Source organism: Phocoena phocoena, chromosome 19 (assembly GCF_963924675.1).
Source record: "Phocoena phocoena chromosome 19, mPhoPho1.1, whole genome shotgun sequence".
In the NCBI taxonomy this organism is placed as follows: Eukaryota; Metazoa; Chordata; class Mammalia; order Artiodactyla; family Phocoenidae; genus Phocoena; species Phocoena phocoena.
The window spans coordinates 59,456,322-59,476,569 of NC_089237.1; the positions used below are offsets into that span (position 1 = coordinate 59,456,322).

General features: G+C 53.4%; 1 protein-coding gene across 3 annotated transcripts in view; it reads right to left on the reverse strand.

Annotated features, from left to right (window-relative positions):
* Positions 1–20,248, reverse strand: part of MPRIP (myosin phosphatase Rho interacting protein) — a 129,963-nt gene that overhangs the window by 72,315 nt on the left and 37,400 nt on the right. The window lies entirely within an intron of this gene.

A 20,248-nucleotide genomic window follows, 5' to 3' on the forward strand; every position in this document is an offset into this window, starting at 1 on the left:
TTTGACGGTGGAGCTGGACCCCCCTCCACTCCCCCCAGCACCTGAGATGAACCCCCAGTGAGACAGGAGGGCGGCAGGGAGACAGGACACTCAGCTCCACGGAGCTCTGGTCCAATGTCCACACTCATCCTGAAAAGCACTTCTCTCCCCACACCACAGATGAGAACACTGAGATGCACGAGGCTACAGAAAGTGACCACAGACAGCTAACAGATGGAGCTGGAATTCAACCCACACACATCAATCCAGGTGTTTTCTGACAAAATGCCTGGGGACCGACCAATTCAGTTTCATTTTGACAGGTTCCACAAGGGGGAAAAGCCCAGCCCAAGACAAGCCCAGCCTTGCTCCCCTGGGCAAGACTGACTGGGGCATTTGCGGGGGTGGGGGGCAAGGCGCCCCGGACAGGCTGGACCTCGAGGCAGAAGCCCTTTGGTATGCAGGGACATAGGTTTCCAGGCTAACTTGCCACCACCCCACACCCAGGACAGCTGCAGCACAGAGGTGGAGCCTGGCCAGAGTCACCGAAGGGCCTCTTTATGAACCGAATGTTAGTGACACCCTCAAAATTTCTACGTTGAAACCCTACCCCGCAAGGGGATGGTATTGGGAGGTGGGGCCTCTGGGAGGTGGTGGCATTGGATGAGGTCATGAGGGCAGAGCACGTATGAATGGCGTTAGTAGCCTGCATGCTCTCTCTGCCACGCGAGGACACAAGGAGCAATCTGGAACACAGAAGACGGCCCTCACCAGGACCCGACCATGCTGAACCCCTCCAGCCTCCAGAACTTTGAGAAACAAACTACATTGTTTAATAAGCCACTCAGTCGATGGTACTCGTCACAGCAGCCCAAATGGAGTACGACAGCCTCTGCAAGTCAGCCCACCTTCCAGCACCCCCGAGGAGGGACACCCTGCAGGACATCTACTTCACCCTTTGCTGACTGCCCATGTGACAGGCTGGCAACAGAGATGTGATGCCTGGAAGGATTTCTCCTGCGGGAATAACTCTGAGCAAGGAAACCAAAAAGGGCCTCTTGGGCTTCCCTGGTGGCGCAGTGGTTGAGAGTCCGCCTGCCGATGCAGGGTACGCGGGTTCGTGCCCCGGTCCGGGAAGATCCCACATGCCGCGGAGTGGCTGGGCCCGTGAGCCGTGGCCGCTGAGCCTGCGCGTCCGGAGCCTGTGCTCCGCAACGGGGGAGGCCACAACAGTGAGAGGCCCGCGTACCGCAAAAAAAAAAGGGCCTCTCATCATTTAAACCCCAAAAGTTCACATCAGAGAATTTTTCTGAATAGTCAGTATATTTTCATCTTTGTGCTTTCCTGTTTTCACAAGATTTGTACAATGAGTATGTTACTTTTATAACTGGGAAAAAGGGACTTCCCTGGTGGCGCAGTGGTTAACAATCTACCTGCCAATGCAGGGGACGTGGGTTCAAGCCCTGGTCCAGGAAGATCCCACATGCCGTGGAGCAACTAAGCCCACGAGCCACAACTACTGAAGCCCGCGGGCCTAGAGCCCGTGCTCCGCAACAAGAGAAGCCACCGCCATGAGAAGCCCGCGCACCGCAACGAAGAGTAGCCCCCGCTCGCCGAAACTAGAGAAAGCCCACGTGCAGCAACCAAGACCCAATGCAGTTAAAAATAAATAAATAAATAAATAAATTTATAATTGGGAAAAACATTTGTAATAGCAAACAGTTTTTGTGGCATTTGCTCTCTTGCATATGACCACTCCCCTTGGTTTCAAGATCCAATCCAGTCTTTACATATTTTTTAGTGTCTACATTTCAGCTATCGATTTGCTTCATTTTAAGAAATCTTAATAGGCAAATTCAAAGTTAGAAGGAAAGTAAATGCAGGGGTGACTTTTTACACTAAGATACGGCTGCAAGGCAGTACATTCAGACTTCCCCACAGGCACCAGCAAGGACACAGTACTGGGTGGCTCAGTCCTCCTATGACTGGGCAGGAGCTTGGAAAGAAGGGGCCTGGGAGGAAGAGGAGAGGAAGAGGGAGGGGCTGAGAAGCAAATGACTTTCAGCTGGCTCCAAGCTCACAAGGCTTGTGTCTTTGACATGGCTATTTTTGGGTTTCTGAGTGGGGAGAAAAAAAGAAATTCTTCCCACCACCGCCTAGCTTGGCAGCCCCTTTGCCCTGGCTCTCCGTCCCTGCCCCTCCCTGCTCCACAGCCCCTCAGGGATGAAGGAAGCCCACCCTGGAGTATTTCTCTCCCTCCAGCCACCCCTTACCACCCCCCATGCTCTTAGGAGTATCAGGAGGCATCACCCACTTGCTTGTCTCTTTACACAGAGCTGGGAAAATGTGGAAATAAACGAAGCCTCAATTAGGCAGGCATCCAAGGTTTGGGGATGGGGCAGGGGAGGGGACTGAGGCTCCGTCCCAATCCAGGAATGCCTGAGAAAGCTCCAGGAGCCTCCAGCAGCCTCAGAGAGTGGAGGCTTCCCACAGACTCCTTTTCGGTCCTCACTGATCAGGCGGCCAGAGGCCTGGGAGGCCGGCTTCATTCCCACAGCAACTCACTTCAGGAGGCCTGCCCGCTGCAGGAGGGCTGGCCCCCCTGCGCCACCCCACGCACAGAAGGAAGGGAGGACTCCTGCCCCCTCCTTCTTCCTCCCTGGTGCCCTTCCCAGTGCAGGAGAGGCAGGACCCTAAGAGTGTGGACCCAGACCCAGGCGCGCTGGCAGCTCTCCAGGCCGAACAAAGGCAGTTTTCCCCTTTTAACTGTGGAAACTCAGCGTTTCTTATTTATTCCATTCTGAGCCTGGAAAGAGCAATGAAACGGAGATCTTGTTTCTTCCCCTGAGTGGTGGGGTGCAGGGAGAGAGGCGGATTCTGTAGGGAGGAGACTGGGCAGGAAGAAGTTCACAGATATTTTTAGAGACATGGGAATTAAGCAAGCAGGGACCTTCTGGGGCCGGAAACGTTTCTGTTTCCATCCCAACTCTGAAAGGCCACTGGGTGATAAGAGAGTGAGGGCCCAGGAGGCAGAGCGTGGCAGGGAGGAAGCATCAGACTCCAAGGAGAGGAGAAACAAGCGGGGAGCCGAGGTCTCTGAGGGCCACTTCGCTGCTACCCTCCAGGCTGCTTCTGCGCTTACACAAGTCAGGCAAATGCCACGACTACACAGCAGCGTGGGGTGGCACAGAACACTGGCACCGGGCCCCCAGCAGGGCCACCCCTCGGCTACCTGCTCTTAGCCCCCAGCTCTCATTAGTACGGGGAGGTGGTGAGGGGCCAGGGTGAGATGCTGACCACCCCAACTTCCTTTGCTGCTGGTTCTGGTTTGACTGTGGGGAAATGAAATGGAAGCTAAAATAAGGATTTTCAATTATCTCCAGCCTTCCGATGAGTCAGGCTACCTCAGTTCTTTAAGACCACAAATATGGTCTTAACCGTCTGTGGGGTGCCTCACTCAGAAAGCATCTCTCTACAGCCTCCAGAATAGCCACACAAATCTGGGTACAGGACGTGGAGAGAGGAAAATAGAGAACAAAGTGGGCGACCTTGGATGCCCTCTTCCCACTGATGCGGTGCAGCGTTTCCAGAGTGCAATCCGGCAGTAACTAACTATCGACTACCTCAAAAACGTTCACATCCTGGACCCAGCGATTCTGCTTCTGGGAATGTCTGCTGAAGCATTATATTAAGAAAAAAAAGAAAGAAAAAGAAAACACTTAAAAGCAACTTGAAGGCCCACAGTATGGAAATGAGTAAACACGGCTACCTGACGGCATAGTACATAGCTATTAAGGACTGCACTTCAGCAGAAGAGTTTTATTAAATATAACAATCTTACTTTTAGGCCTCACATAAATATACAACTACACATCCTAAGAGGACGCATAAACGATGAAACTGACAGATTTTTATCTCTTGGTATAGGGCAGCTTTTTATTGCATGCTTTTTGTGTGCTTCCCAAAATTTTCATCATGAACGTATTTTACTTCTGGCCTTGGGGAGCAAAAATCACTACTTCTTTAACCCCATCTTCTACCACCATCTCTGTGCTTTGACCAATCCTGCACCTCCACCTCCAGATTACTCCTAATTTGTTCTTTCCCAGAGAGACCCAGAGCTTGGCAGGAGCACTCCTGGGGCCGCGCAGGGTGTGTGCGTCTGTCTCTCTCAGCACTATGCCCCCGTGCTGGCTAACCCCTCCTTCCTGACTATGGACTATGAGATCCTGGAGGGCAGGACCCTTCCTCATCTTTATTTTTCCAACTCCCAGCCCATCCATGGTGTACAACAAGCAAGCAATGAGTGAATGAATGAATTCAACCTCTCTCCTGGTTTCCTAAGATTCCAGGAAGTCGTCAGGAAAACATGTGGCGTGGGGAGAAGGAAAACACGATAGTGTATGAGGCCCTGGAATAAGGACAGGCCCAAGCCCCAGATCCCCTGACGGTCTTTCTCAAGGCAGCCAGAATATCAGTTACAGAGCCTGCCCAGCCCATGACAACAAGGGTCTTATTGTTGGTACAAGTAGGTGACTGGGCCCAGTCAGTCAAGGGCCTTATTCACCAGAGGGAGATTAGACAGACTATCTCCCTCTAACTTTTCTGGAACAGCAGTCATCATTAACCCCTGGGTTTCCAACCAGAGAATCAAGAATTTCAACTATCTATGAAAGTATCTCTTCCTCATAAAAGGTGCTGAAGCAAATTATAGATTGAACACAATTCAGGAGGCGAACACATACACCTGCAGCAGGCAGGTGTACATTCACTCTCAAGCACGCCACACACACCCCACTAGGCACACATGAAGAGCTATGCAGACCCAGGGTAACAACTGACCCACACAGGACAAATCAAGGAGAGAACAGAAGGGAAGAGCAGCCTAGAAACAGAGGAGTGGGGCAGGCAGGAGGGACTGCCCACACACATGCCCTCTGTGCAAACCGATTCCTGAAATGCGTGAGGGGGATCTCCAGTCAAACGCTGCCAAAATCACACAGTGACATGTCTGAGTTGCTGATAAAACCCTAATAAAAATGAACACAGAGAATCTTTAAAAGGTATAAACTCTCAAAGACGAAAAACTGGAGAGGAGATAGCAGCAGATGTGGGATATTAAATAAATTTCGAAACTTGGGAAGTGGGTGTGCATACACGGAGAGTGACCAGGTGAAGCAGAGAAGCTTCCGGAGGGAAACCAGGAGGAGGAGGCTGATGCTGTCCCAGAAGAGCAGCAAGCTCAAGGCCTAGAGGCCCCAGGCACCTCTGACCAAGGAGGCAAGGCCGAGAGCAGGAGGCCTGGCCAGCCCGTTCAAGGAGCAGTCAGACCCTGGCCCAGCCCTCGCCAGCAGCGCCCGGAAGGTACTCTCTGAAAAGGCTCTGGACGTGGGGCAGCAGGCACCACGGCGGGGGGCGAGGGGGGGGGTGTTGAAGATTCCATGAAAGCCTGCATCCTGAAAGTGGAGGTCTCCCTAACACCACGTTCTTCTGCTGCCCATAGGGCTCCCAGACTGGAGAGCAGAGGATTTGGATCTGGGGACTCGCCAGTTCCCTGCCTGACTGTCCTTCTAAGACGAAGCCAACCAGTCACCCACGTATACCCCGCACACACACAGTCTCGTTCCTAAATACAAACGTACAGCCAAGGGTCACAACTCAGATGAGGAAGCCCAAGACCAAAACAGGCAGAAAGGGACCTAAGAAGAAAGTAAGTCAGACCAGAGACAGAACAGAATTTCAAAATAACTGAAATTATAAGAGAAAGTACTGCATCCATGAAACATGAATAAGATGCTATAAAAAGGGACACACAGAGGGCTTCCCTGGTGGCGCAGTGGTTGGGAGTCCGCCTGCCGATGCAGGGGACACGGGTTCGTATCCCGATCCGGGAAGATCCCACATGCCGCGGAGCGGCTGGGCCCGTGAGCCATGGCCACTGAGCCTGCGCGTCCGGAGCCTGTGCTCCGCAACGGGAGAGGCCACAACAGTGAGAGGCCCATATACCGCAAAAAAAAAAAAAAAAAAAAAAAGGGACACACAGAGAACAAAAAAATGAGCGCTAAGAAACTAAAAATACGATAGCTGACCTAAGAACCAGAATAAAAATAAGAAAACAGGATAGCTGGGATCAGAAATAGAAGGGTTTATGGCAAGGTTAATGAAATCTCCGACAGGACAAAGCCATGCAAAAAGACAATAAAATCAGAGCTTGTCCAAAAGGACCAACAGCCAAATAACAGGAGCTCTGAGAGTAAAGATCAGGGAAAACGAAGCAAAAGAAATTACCACAGGAAAAAAAAATACAAGAAAACTTTCTGGACCAGAAGGACAGAACTTTCCTCATTGAAAGGTACACAGGCTTCTGACTCAATGAAAGAACCAGAGCCACGCCAAAGCACACCTTCATGAAATTTTAGAACTCAAGGGGTGATGAGAAGCTCCTAAAAGTTTTCAGAGGGAAAATTCCATTCATTTACAAAGGGTCAGGAATCAGATCCTTTGTACATGAACTCTCAATAGCAATGGTAGAAATTAAAAACAAAGAACAAAGCCTTCAAAATTCCAAGGGAAAATTATTTCCAGCCTGACATCCTACAACCAGTCCAGCTATCAATCGAGAGTGTGGGTAGGAAAGGCATTTTTAGACATGCAAGGTCTCAAAACTTTTTTTCCCTGTGCCCTTCTCAAGAGGCTTTACCAAATGGAGAAGCAAACCAAAAAAGAAGAGATCCATCTAAGAAACTCAGGAGAAGGAGGAAGGGAACTCCCAAGTCAAGAGCTAAGCAGCGGGCCTGGAGAAGAGCCAAATGGGAACAAGAGGAGAAAAGGCTCCATGAGGGATCTGACCACGGAAAAAAAAAGAGCCACTGACCTAGGGACTTGCCCTCACTAAGAGGAGTTTTGTAGTTCTGTCAGAAAGTTTAAAGTTCAATCAAGCTTAGTTAAATACAAATCAAACAAAGGAAGTGGAGAGGGCAATTAACAACTGCAAGAGAAATCAAATGTGAAAGGAAACATAGTCATGGTGTACTACAGGGCTTGGATATGCACATTTCTTACAGTGTCATAATAACATAAACACTACTGACTTAACCCTACTGTTTACTGCCCTGCGCCTGTGTCGGCAGGATGGGGGAGGACGAGAGAGGGTGTGAGGCAGGCACATGACATGTGGGGAGGTGGGGGTGGCAAAGCCAGCAGGCGCAAGAACCAAACCCTACGTGTGGGGAATGAAATCCACAGACAGCGCCTTCCAAAACTCAAGAAATGACAGGATACGTGTGTTATTTACAAACACAGAGGTAAGTACTGAAATCCTCCAGCTACAATAACTGGCAGTGGCCTCCTGCGGGAACAGGCACAGGAGGAAGGAGTGGGGCAGGGTGGTGCGTGCTTCTGTATAACAAGTGTTTGAGGCTACAGACTTGACTTTTTAAACTATGTATGTATACTATTAAAAAAAAAAAAATTAAAGCCCCCATGATGGTTTAAAATTCCCATCTGGCCCATTTTCAGGCTTCACGTATGTCAGGGAGCACAGAGATCCCAGGGTAAATACTGAGCTACTGGTTGGAAACGGACACACACCTTTCAAAAGACTGCTCGCCATCACCCCCACAGGTCCAGGAGGCTGACCCCCAGGGTCTGCAGACAAGTCAGTTAGCTCTGGATGCAACTTCTCTTTAGGGTGTGTTCATATATTATTTCCTCCCTGGGCAAGGCTGTTAGAAACAAACGACTGTTTTTCCCACGTCAAAAACCTCAAACACGGCCTTCGCTGGAGGAGAGTTCATGTGTCTCCCGAAGTAATCACGGAAAGATCATTTCTAAGGTTGTGACGGTCTGAACACTGGATCTGGGGTTTAATGTAAAGTTTAAACTAAACAACCAGGTGTGTTCTAAAATCAGGCAAATGCTTTTCTCCCTGATGGGAAGAGGCCAACAATCCACGGAAGAAGCCAGTATGGATGAAAATGCTACCAAGCTCGCAGACGTTCACACTATTAAACCAACAGGCTGACGCTCCACACAGCGACTCTCCCCTCTTCCAACCTTTCAAGCATCCTTTAGGAACCAACGCCCCGTGACCTGGCAAATCGTTAGTGAGTGGATAAGTGAACAAACAAAACAGGAGTGCTTCCACACCCACTCCTTCTGCAGAGAACTGGCCCTGCCCTGCCCTCCGGGCAGTGGTGGCCGCCCTCATCTGGCCCACACCAGCAGGACAAGGGGTCCCATCTAAGAAGACATCCCAATGTCTGTCAATGTCACCTACATGGGCCTACTTAGACAAAGAAGATAAAATGGCTTGGCACCCCTAAGAGGACACTTTCACCCTGCTTTTCCTGGTTTGGAAAGGCAGGGCTTGTGTTTATTTCAGCAACAGAAGGGCAGATAAGAAGCTGGGCACGGTGACTTGGTCCAGTGGCCAAGGGAAGCCCATGAAGAGAAAGGAAGGTTCATCAGGGAACATTTGAGAATTCCCACCAACAACGTGGGGTCGGGCTGTTTTCCTAACCTCTTCTCACAGAGCAGGAATTGTGTGCTCTTCTCTGTCTCGGACGGAAGCCCCCAAAAGATCAGAAGCCTTGAAGCGTCCTCTCGACACTCACGCCGCACCTCCTACCTCAAGATGGAGTTGGCACCCAAGCCTGTCTTGGGCCTGCTCCCCACCTTCCTCCACCGGGTGGGCAGGGAGGCCTGACTGAGAGCCAATTACAGACGCGAGGGTCTGCTGGTGTGGGAATGGGGTGCGTGTCCATCCCTCAGGAGCTCACAGCTCCTGTTCACACGCAACCCTGACTCCAGGCAGTGAAAGCCCCCGCGTGGAGGTGCAGCCGTGTCTCTAAACCTGCTGGAGGGTGATGGCAGAGACCCCTCCTGCCCTCTGCACCTCAGTTTCCTCATCTGTCAAAGGTGAGGGCTGAAGGAGAGGATGCCTTCGAGGACCCTCAACACCACCCAACATCTACCACTCCCCGGCCCCTCAACCACCGGCACCCGAATATGTGGCGGTGCTGGTAGGTCTCCTCCTGAGAAAGCGCTGGAAGGTAGGGCCAGGCGTGTCCTCCACACCAGGCATAAGTCTGGCCTCCACCCAGCAGGGAATTCTTCAGACACTGGCTGCCTTACGGGAGGGACGGAGGAGAGAAGGCTGCCTGGCCCTTTTCTGCCCGTCACAGCCCTGTGCGCTCAGCAGGCGTCAGTACCCATCACACCACGTTAACCAGGCAGAGCTCCGGCACCAAGTGCTGGGAGGTGGATCTGGGCTCGGCTCACAGCACAGGAGCCAGAGCAGCTCCACCCACCAGGCCTCCCACCCACGGCTCAAGGCCAGAAGCCCAGCTCTGCCGGGGGCGGGGGGGAACCTCACCTTGGGCTCTCCCCACAGAACCATTTTCAGGATTAAATGGGAAGCCAGTGAGAGCAGCTAGTACAGTGACTGCTGTGATTTTTTTTTTTTTGGCTCTGCATTTATCAGAGGCTAGCTGGTTCCAAAACATGTACATGGCTACGCAGAAGAAGTGAGCCTCGGGCTTCTGCCCCAGTGGCAGCCACCACGCCCTTAGACAGACAGCCTGATGCCACTGATGAGCATCCGTGTACACGGCCTTTCAGCTGGGGCCTGGGCACCGCAAAGCACTGTCGGGCCCCCAGATCCTCACTGGTCAGCGGGGAGACAGGTACAACCCCCACCAGTGGGTTCAGAGGGAAAAGTGAATCACTCATAGTGGACTTGGACGAACAGCCCAGTGCATCCACCAGGCAGAGGTACAGACAGAAACCCAAAAGGAAGGTGACCCGAGGAGGGATAGAGAGCAGGTGCAGCAGAAGCTGGCTGGAATCCCGGCCTTGCAATGAGGCCGCAAGGACCCTTCTCCGCTGCTCGAGGACGAGCGTGCTCCCGTGCGGCTGGAGGTGGGCCACAACTGCCGGGGTACAAAGTTCTTCAGCGCCTCCCTCCGCGGTTTGGGGGGTTTCTGTCCCCTCCACCTGCGCTGCCCCATTCCCACACCTCATGGTCCCACTGGCTCGGTCAGCAATACCACCCTCGTTAGAAGTCACAGAGAACCAGCCTCGCCAACAGGACGACATGGGATTCCCGCTTCCCTCAGCTCGCCCTGCGGGCCAGTTCGATGGGAGGGATGCCAGCCGCGCTGGCTACGGAACCTTCGGCCGGGAGGGCTGTGTCGAGGAGCTGACCCCATAACCTGGGCAACGTCACCTCTCCATCCCCTCATGGGTACAGGGCTGGTCCTTTCCCTCGCTGCACCCATGCCCAGCTCACTCTGGAAACACAGCGCATGTGTGCCGTTGGGGACAACCGTGGGTGGGCCCATCGTTCTCCTTTTCGTCTTCCATGTACTGCCTTTCTCTGTTCCCATCTCCTGTGCCTGTCTCAAGCCCGGCAGGGACATCCAAAAGTACCACCTAACCCTGCCCAGAACTGGAGCTGAGGACAGAAGGAGGGAGGAAGACGAAGTCAAGAGCCAGCCATGCCCACTGTCTCCCCGCCCCATCCCAGGCAAAGCCCTCCAGCCCTAAGACCTGGCCCAGCTCCTCTCTGCTGTGAAACTTTCCAGGCAGAACCAGCTTGCCCTGCTCTGTATCAAGAGCACTCTGCATTAGGTCCCTCTGATCACACCCTTTGTGGCCGCTGAATAATGGCCCCAGAGATATCCACACCCCAACCTCCAGAACCTGGAGTGTGACCTCAGATGTCAGAAGGGACTCTGCAGGTGTGATTAAAGATCCTGAGATGTGGGGATGATCCCACCTTATGCGGGTGGGCTTTACATGTCATCACAAGTGTCCTTTCAGGAGAGAAGCGGGGGAGAACTGACACAGGTGAGGAGAGGTGACGACGCAGGCAGAGAGGCAAGGAAGCGGCCACGAGCCAAAGGGCGCAGGCGGCCCCTGGAATCTGAAAAGGGAGAGACACCACCATCGCCTGGAGCCGCAGGGATGCTGAGCTGGACTCCTGACCTCCAGGACCGTGGGAGCAAGTCATGCTGTCTTAAAACAGTAGGTCAGTGGCAGTGGTCACGGCAGCCACGGGAGACTAATACACTTACACATTGTGTATCATCATCAGAATCCTCTGCCCAGAAGGAAGCCACCTTGAGCTCACTTCTGACGCTCGAGAGACATCTGTGAGTGATCAGTTCATCAACGTGCACATGCACGTGGCCTGGATCAGCCCTTCAGAGTAAGTCATCACATGGTACCAAGTGAGGTACCTTCCTTAAGAAACCCCACCCGCCATCTGTGAGATTCTATGAGTGGAATCATGCCCCGGGTTCAGAGGGCTTTTCCACCAAAAGGAACATCCCCTTCCCTTCCCTGGCCAAGAAAAGATTCTTCCGGAAAAGTGTTGTGGAGGGAAGGAGAGCAGGAGAGATTAAGACACTAACATATTAAGCTGCCTACCCACAACTAATGCCTTAAGTGGATTGGCTTATCAGACTGTTTGTGTTGCCAATTTCCCAGGAAAGTCCAAAGGAAGGAGATGGTCAGGTGGGGAGGGCTGGGTGCATGACAGGGTGCTGAGTGGGGGCAGAGTGAAGAGCCCGAGAAGTCAGGGTGCAGGGGCTATGCCCTGGCGGTCTCTGCAGCCTGGCTTCATGCCGTCCAGCCCTGCATAGGCGCGTGTGGGCACCGTGGGCTCACACATGGACACACCAGTACCAGTCACTTGGCTTTGTTTCTTGGACTCCAAATGTTTTCTGCTGCTGACTCGCGTAAAATGACCCATTTTTTGACAGTTCTCTCCCTGCTGCCACTTAATTAGTTTCCTAACCAATTATTCCCAGCTGCTCACTCTCCTAAACCCAAAGTCACTCCTGTCTCTGCATGAGAGCCAGAGCTGCCCAGCCCATTACCACAGACGCTCACCCTCCAGGCCACAGTTGCAGCTGCCACAGAAGTCCCCCCACAGCTCTGAAGACCTCCAACAAGGACACCCACCACTGCCTGGCCTCAGCTGCTATCCCAGCACAGAGTGAGGGCCACAGAACTCCCTCCCCCAACTCAACAGAACTGCTGCTCCAACCGCCCCCATCACCTCCTCCCATCATTGAAAGAGCTGTGTGCGTGCAGCGGGCCGGACAGGGGAACCAAGTGGACAAGAGGACGCAGAACCTCCTGCAGTCTCCTCTGTTCACAAGTCGTATGTGTCCCCTCAGCAGCTGCGGGCACCCTGGGAGAAGCAGAGAGAAGACCGTGGGTTCTCACTAGGCTCAGGGGCACCAGACACAGGCAGGTAGCTGATCCCTATTCTGCTGTCCTTGACTCAGCACTCAGGCAATTGGGAAGGAAGGAAAGTACACGGGACGGTCCCAGTAACACAGAAAGGCACTCACGGGGCAACCCGGTCACCAAGTCCTCTCACTCTGGTCTGAAAGTCAAAGAAGGATTCCCGGGGGCGGCCTCCTTAAACGTTTACGACAAAGACTCAAGCGCCAGTCAAGGAGGACAGCAGACCGATTCCCCACTCGGTCAGCCAACAGGTGCCGAGCTTCTCCCACAGCCACGTGTATTATGTAAGGTCCCACCTATGCAGGCAAATAGCAGCCTCTGCCTCGAGGTGCTCACTGCCCTGTAGAGGGAGACCCACACGGAAACATGCACCCTGGGGACAAGGGACAGAGGAAGCAGATGGGTCTGACCTGGACCCTCCTGGGAGTGGTGCCTGTGTCTTCTCCTGGTTCTTGTGAATGATTCAGGGTTACCTGTAGAGCCTTTCTAGCCCACCTGGCAGGTATGTATTTGCTCCCTTCTACCTGACCCTCTGTAGCCACTCATTCCCATGTGTTCTTCTCTAACTTCTTTCCTCTACAAGGCTCAGGCCACCAGGTGACAGACCCTAACACTGAAAGCACAGAACATCTGCCCTGCCCCAGACTCAGGCCCCCCATGTTAACAGTTAGCCCTTCCCTTTGGGACGAGGCAACCAGGAACCTCACTGCTTGCCCCATACCTACCGATTGAGCCCCTCCTTGCTGGGCTTCCCCAGCCACAAATGGACATCTGGACCAGCTCATCTCTAGAAACCTCTGTTCTTCATCCCAAACAGCCCCATAATTAACTGCTGGTGGCCTCCATCCCCCAGCTGTTCCATACTGAGAAATGTCACCCAAGCCAGCATGCAGAGTGGTAAATGACAACAAAAAGCTACCAGAGGCAGAATGCTGCACCTTCCAATAGACACCAGGCTCAGACATCTTAACAAGCCCGTGTCTCCAAAGCTCCTCCTCAACTCAGTAAAAAGGAGGGGAGCGCAGGGAAGGACTTAAAGTTTGGCCACCAGTTTCCAGGGAACAACATCTGTACACAGGGATGCTTCATTCTAATGGGTGAAGTCTCCTGCGTCCCAGTGAGTCAAACTTGAGGAAAGAAGGCATGTGACACTTGTGAGTTTCACTGCTGACCCCTGACCTTTTGACAAGAAGGCTCTGCTGTCAGTTGGGAGGGGTTCCCAGTCCCAACTGGGTTCATCTTGCCCTTCCTCACTCACTCACTGTAACATTTCCAAGTAACTGGAAGTTGACCCAAAGATGCTCTAAGGCAAAGCGGCCTGCAGGAAGCCCAGAGGCAGAGCTCAGGGTCCTCTCTGCACCCACCCCTCATGCTGTCATCCACACCCGCCCCAAGAGACTACATACACCTCCAGCCAAGGAAGCCCTTGCATACATAATACACATTTACAGACTCTATTTTATCTGCAATGTACATAAGAGTCATTAAGGAATTAAATGCTACAACATCCCTCCCAAAGAGGTGAAAATGATGTGTAGCTTGTCATGATTAAGTAAAGATAGGGTAAGCCCCCTATCTACAGCCCCCAAGTCTAGAAAATTAAAGCAGGCAGGAGTAAAACACCTCAACACCCTGGAATCACCTTCTAGACAGCCCAGCGGGTGGTGCATGACTCCTGAGCTCTCCCAGGCTGAGCCACTGAGAGTGGAGAGCCACTCTCTGCTTTTCCTCACGAACAACAGCCCCTGCAGAGGCCTCAGAGTTTACCTTGAAAGATGGGTGTTGTTCACACACCCGGCAACACTGGCAAAGCACTTACCACTTCTGCAAATGTTTTTTTAAAAGTTCATTATTTTGGAAAACTAAGTTAATTAAATGGTCGACACAGAAGAGGTGCCTTGCTCATGCAGGCTAGTGGACTGGGCCTTCAGACACCCAGATGATTCTACCTCAGAAGCAGGTCTGTCCAGTCAGGGCATATTCTTCTCTGCAGCTGCGGGGTGGGGTGGGGGTGGTGGTGAAGGAGGGGTGGGAGTATCCCACAATTTCAACTAAAGTAGCGCCAGACTGTATCAGTTTTAAAACTTGTATTAAGTTTCTGTGCAGAATTCCACTGGAAGACAGAGGTCTCCCAACCTGTCTGTGACAGCACCGGGAGGCCCAGTGGAACGTGGTGCATCTGCAGGGCCCGGGAACGGCCTCCGCTCTGTAACAGCCCGCATCTTGCTCACAGGCTAGCGTAAGGATGAGAACACTTCCAAGTTCAAAGCTATTTTTCAAAACTACCAGTTTTACCACGGCAAGCACAGGACTGCAGAAGAGCAGCTGAGCAGAGGAAGGGACGGAAGGAAGCCCAGGTTCACTGTGGGCCCAACACCACCACGAGGTTTCTGTGGAGGGAAATCAGGCAGGGAGAAGGCCCTGCTCAAGGACGCTCAGTCAGAAAGAGAGGAACCAGAGTAAAACCCTTAGTTACTGGACCCCAAACCAACGCTCTCTCCCTACACCCTTCAGTTTCCCGGCACCCTGACACAGCAGGCCTGCCTCTGTGCCCTGGAGGCTGAAACTGCGTGGAAAAGTACGAAGGCCGAAGCCAGGCCAAACACATGACGGGTTTAAAAATAAATCTAAAGACATGAGACTAATCCGTAAAACATCAGACGTGGGGAAGCTTCTCCGCAGCTCGGACCGGCACGGAGCTGAGTACTGTTCTGATTTCTACACATCTCTGAATGTACGTCCACACACCCGGACTGCAGGCCTGAAGTCAGTTTAGTTCAGCGAGCTGGAAGGCACATGAGAACCTCCTAGAGCTGCACAGACCCGAGGGGTGGGCAGGAGGCCAAGAGCCAGCCTGGCCCTCGGCCAGCGCCACCTCCCACACGGCACGCAGAGCCGCCCATCACTAGACACAGCAGGGGAAGGACCCCGTCATTCTCCCAGAAGGCGTCTCACCAGTTCACAAATCCCAGTTCTGTCACTCATAAGTTGAGTGATGCCACCATCTCTCGGGGCCTCAGTTTCTTCCGTGAAACAGAGTAACAGTATCTGTCAAGCAATACTGATGTGACCATCACGTTAGAGGTCGTGCCTGAAGAACAAACATAGAGCACCGGGCTGAGCATGCGCCCCCTCCCCAACCCTGCGACGAGCGGGATGGTGGCCAAGGCCCCCTCTCTCCTCCTAGAAGACTCCTCTGACTCCCCAGTCATCCACTGCCCTGAAGAGCATGCGCACTGAGGTTGGCTTGGTATTTAACCTTCACGTGTCCACGTGGGTCCCAACAGGCTGTGAGCGTCACCGTGAGAGGAACCTTCTTTCGGCCGTGTGTTCTCCCCCCACGGCCCTTTGCTACGGACACGACAGCCACTGTGGTTACCACTGACTCAGACGCATCGGCCTGCCTAGGAAAGCTCCAAGCAAGGGGGAGGAGAGCCAGCGCTTAAAGCAGGGCTTCTCCAATGTCTGTGCTTCTTAAAATCGCAGGAAGTGGTTATTTAAACTGTGGCTACCTGGGCCTTGCCCTCAGGAGGTTCTGAGCAGGGGATGCGATGGGGACTCAGCTGCAGAGGAGCGAGAGAACCTCAAAGACAGTCCCCACTGGCAGCAGGGCCAAGGTGAGTCCCTCCCCATGCTCCCCTGGGGCCCAAATTCATTGAGAATGAAGTAGGCAAACGTCCTGGGATCAAAGCAACCTCCAGGACTTGATCCTACAGGAAGGAAAATGTAAAGGAGCCAGAACCCTACCCTGTTAGCACTCAGAATCCTCTGAAGAGCGTTCAGACCAAGCCCACCACTTCACATGCGAGCACAGACCCCAAGGGTGACTTCTCAGGCTGGAGCGTCTCCTCCTAGGGGGCTGACAAACCCACAGCTGCCCTCGAACAAGGCACTACCCAAGGGCGAAAAGTGTTCTCCCTACTACGTGTAGGGATGTGAAGCACACTGAAGCCCTTGCAGCATGGCCCCTGTGAAGGCGCAAAGCTCTGGTCTGTCCTGACTTTCTAGGAATCTCAGGGCAGAGGATGGGGGAGACACCCCACACACCTGCCGTGGAAGCATGGGTACAACCTCTACACGCTTCCCACAGAGGAGAGACCCAGGGTCAGTTTGTTTCAGAGCAGAAAGAGTTCAACAGCATTAGACCTTCCAGAATTTTTTTTTTTTTTTTAAATAAGGAGATTCTGGGACTTCCCTGGTGGTCCAGTGGTTAAGACTTCCCACTCCCAATGCAGGGGGCCTGGGTTCAATCCCTGGTCAGGGAACTAGATCCCACATGCCGCAGCTAAGACCCAGCACAACCAAATTAAATAAATAGACAGATAGATAATTTTTTTAATAAAATAAAATAAAGTAAGGAGATTCTGACATATGCTCTGACATGAATGAACCTTGAGGACATTATGCTAAGTGAAATACGCCAGACACAGAAGGACAAATACCATATGACCCCACTTACAGGAGGTCCCTAGAGTCCTCAAATCCGTAGAGGCAGGAAGCAGAAGGGTATGTGGTGGGGGCTGGGGAGTGAGGGCTTAACGGGGACAGAGCTTCAGCCTAGAAGATGGAAGGGGTTCTAGAGAGGGATGGTGGTGATGGCTGCACAGCAATGTGAACGTGCTTAATGCCACTGAACTATAATCTTAAAAATGGCTGGGCTTCCCTGGTGGCGCAGTGGTTGAGAGTCCCCCTGCCGATGCGGGGGACGCAGGTTCGTGCCCCGGTCCGGGAGGATCCCACGTGCCGCGGAGCGGCTGGGCCCGTGAGCCATGGCCGCTGGGCCTGCGCGTCCGGAGCCTGTGCTCCGCAGCAGGAGAGGCCACAGCAATGAGAGGCCCGCGTACCGCAAAAAACAAAACAAAAATGGCTAAAATGGTAAATTTTGTTGCACATATTTTACCACAGTTTAAAAGCAAACAACAACAAAACATGTTTTTGCCTGGCTTCCAGGAGGAAAAAGGAAGAGAAGACGAAATCAAGAGACAAGGCTGCCAGAGCTCATCGGACACAGTCCCCCCCGGAGCCCCAGAGCCTCACAGCCCAGCGGCTCCACCTGAAACTCGGGGCCCTGGATCCCCCTCTGGATGAGGAGCTTCTTCAGGAAAGCCTTCTAGTGACCCCAGCACCTTAGCTTTACATCAGTCCCCAAAAGCTCAAGGAAAGTGGCAGAATTTGGTAAACAAACAGGCAGAGCACAGAGGGAGAAACAAAAGCAGAGGAGAGAGAGAGGCAGCAGCCTGGGTTTCTAGATTCTTCACTCTGTCCACTCCTGAAGAAACAGAGGCGCAGCCAAACTATGCAGGCTCCCACTTGTCTGTGAGGCTGCCCTGAGCCCACCTCACCTCGGCCTGCGTTTGGGATTTTTTTTTTCCTTTTTTGGGCAATTTGCCTCTCCTCCACACCCAACGGTTACAGGGTATGTGGGTGTATCGAGAAAGAAATTTCCCAAAAAAGGAAAAGTGACTCCCGGAGGTTAGTCCCATCTCAGAGCCGCCTGGAAGAGAAGGCAACAGTCACCTCTGGAGCCAGACTAGCCTGAGGCCCCAGACCCAGCAGAAGAGCCCACGCAGGAGGGCCCCTCGATACAGCCCTCCAGGCAGGCACTGACCCCGGGACTGACCCAGGGACTGCAGCCCTCCTCCTCCGGGCCTCCTGGCCACCACGATGCCCCTCTGGGTCCCCACCCTATGCTCTGAAGCGCATTCTCCCTTCTGCTGAGGAACCGCTAAGAGCTTCGATACAAAACGCACCTAATCCCTCTCCCAGGAGCGCCCAGGTCCCACCTCCTCCCCACGCTGAAACAGAAATCCTGCAGCAACGCATTTACAAAATTGATTATTTCGACTCAACAAATATTTACGAGGTCTGTGCTACCCAAATCCCAGGTCAGATAATACGAAGGTACCAAAAACGTATCCAAAAACTATCGGGGGCCCAGCACTGAAGAAAAAAGGTACCATCCGGTAGGTAAGATAACATTTAAGCAAATGAAAACAAATAGTAATACTGTATAAAAGTCCAAATAACAATTTGAAACAGATTGTCACTAAGTGTTAAGGTCCCAGCCATAAAACGCTAATTTATTACATGCAATAGATTCGCTGGGGAGGGATGGGGCGGGTGGGGGAAGGGGGAGAGCTAAAGCTAAACTTGGCAGCAGTGGCAGGATCAGCAGTGGCTACCGGCTGCTCAGAGCTGCTGCTCTTGGAGACCAACACCAAGATGGGCCTATTATACAGGCACAGAGGTCTGAACTGCCCTGAGCTGCCACAAGAAGCGGTGCCTATCCACTCCCCGGCAGAGAGCCACACAAGCAGTTCTGCTGGCCCTGTGGTCGTCTGATGTGCAAGAACACCCCACAGAAACCCCTCCCCACCAGGAACAGGCCCATTCCTATTCCAGGCGCAGCACGCACCATCCCAGCCAGCAGGCTAACCCTGCCCATCACCTCCCTCACTCCCAGGAAACCTGAGGGGTAGGGCCTTCTGAACCTTTTAAGAACCGGGATGGGGCTTCCCTGGTGGCGCAGTGGTTGAGAATCTGCCTGCTAATGCAGGGGACACGGGTTCGAGCCCTGGTCTGGGAAGATCCCACATACGATGGAGCAACTAGCCCCGTGAGCCATAATTACTGAACCTGCGCGTCTGGAGCCTGTGCTCCGCAACAGGAGAGGCCGCGATAGTGAGAGGCCCGCGCACCGCGATGAGGAGTGGCCCCCACTTGCCGCAACTGGAGAAAGCCTCGCACAGAAACGAAGAGCCAACACAGCCATAAATAAATAAATAAATAAATAAATAAATAATTTAAAAAAAAAGAACCAGGATGATAGCAAGTCAAACAATTAAAAAAAAAAAAAGTAAGCCACGGACCAGGTCACACAGGGTCTCTCAGCCCAGCACTGTGGACTTGGGGCCGGATCACCTTCTGCTGTGGGGCCATCCTGGGCATCACACTCTGTTTCACAGCACCCTGGCCTCCACCCACTAGATGCCAATAGCACCTCTGCACCCTCGTGCAGCTGTGAGACTCAAAGATGATTCCAGACATTGCCGGGCAGCCCCGGGAGGCACAAGGTGCCCAGTTGAGGACCACGGCTCCACTTCTAGGTACTCAGAGAGGAAAATTCTGGCACGGCTGGAACTTGGTTCACACACGTCTGCACGCACGGTGTTCTGCTCCAGGTGGAGGTGGGAGTCTAGGCTTCAGGAAAACTGGCCTCTGGGTTGGGGAGCGGCCACAAAGAACAAGGCCTGACGCAGACCACGGGGTGGGAGAGGCCGCTCCAGCCCCACAAGGAGGAGCCCACCCGCAAGCCCCCACGGCAACGGCCGCCAACGCCGACCACTGGGCGGCCGGCACCTGACCGTCCCTCAGCAGCCTCCTCGCGCACACGGCCCAGAGGCTTCCTCAGAACTTCCCCCACGGGGCCTTCCTAACGCAACAGGGAAAACCACGCCGCTCTAAAGGTATTTCAACACAACTGCTACTCTTTCCTGTCCCTCACGGAAATGATGCCCCTTCACCTCGGGAGGGCTGTGTCCCTGCACTGCAGTCTGGGCCACAGGGCAGCACCGGTCAGTCTCTTCATCCCCACGGGGATCTGCCAGAGTGACCTGGGCCCATCCCTCCACTCTGGGCACCCCGAACACCCTCTCCGCAGCCCCGGTTTTCCCCGGCTTCCTTCTCCTCCATGGCTGGCACGTCCCACCTCCGCCCGAGCAGCACAGGACGGGCAGGTTGTGGGGAGACCGGAAGGCACGCCGGGTGTCGCCCACGGCTCACAGTCCCAGCCGTGCAGGAGCGGCTCTCGGACCAGCGTGTGCTCTTCATTTGTGCCCAGCAGCCGCCCTCATGCTCGTGCAGCTGAAGAGAACCATGGACTATACCGGACTCCAGCTGGACCTAAAGAAAGACTTCCTGACCAGAAGAATCAGTCTCCAAGCCGAGTCCAGGGAATTCTGTTTTTTGGGCTGGTTCATGGCCCGGCCCAGCCTGGATGTCATCCAGT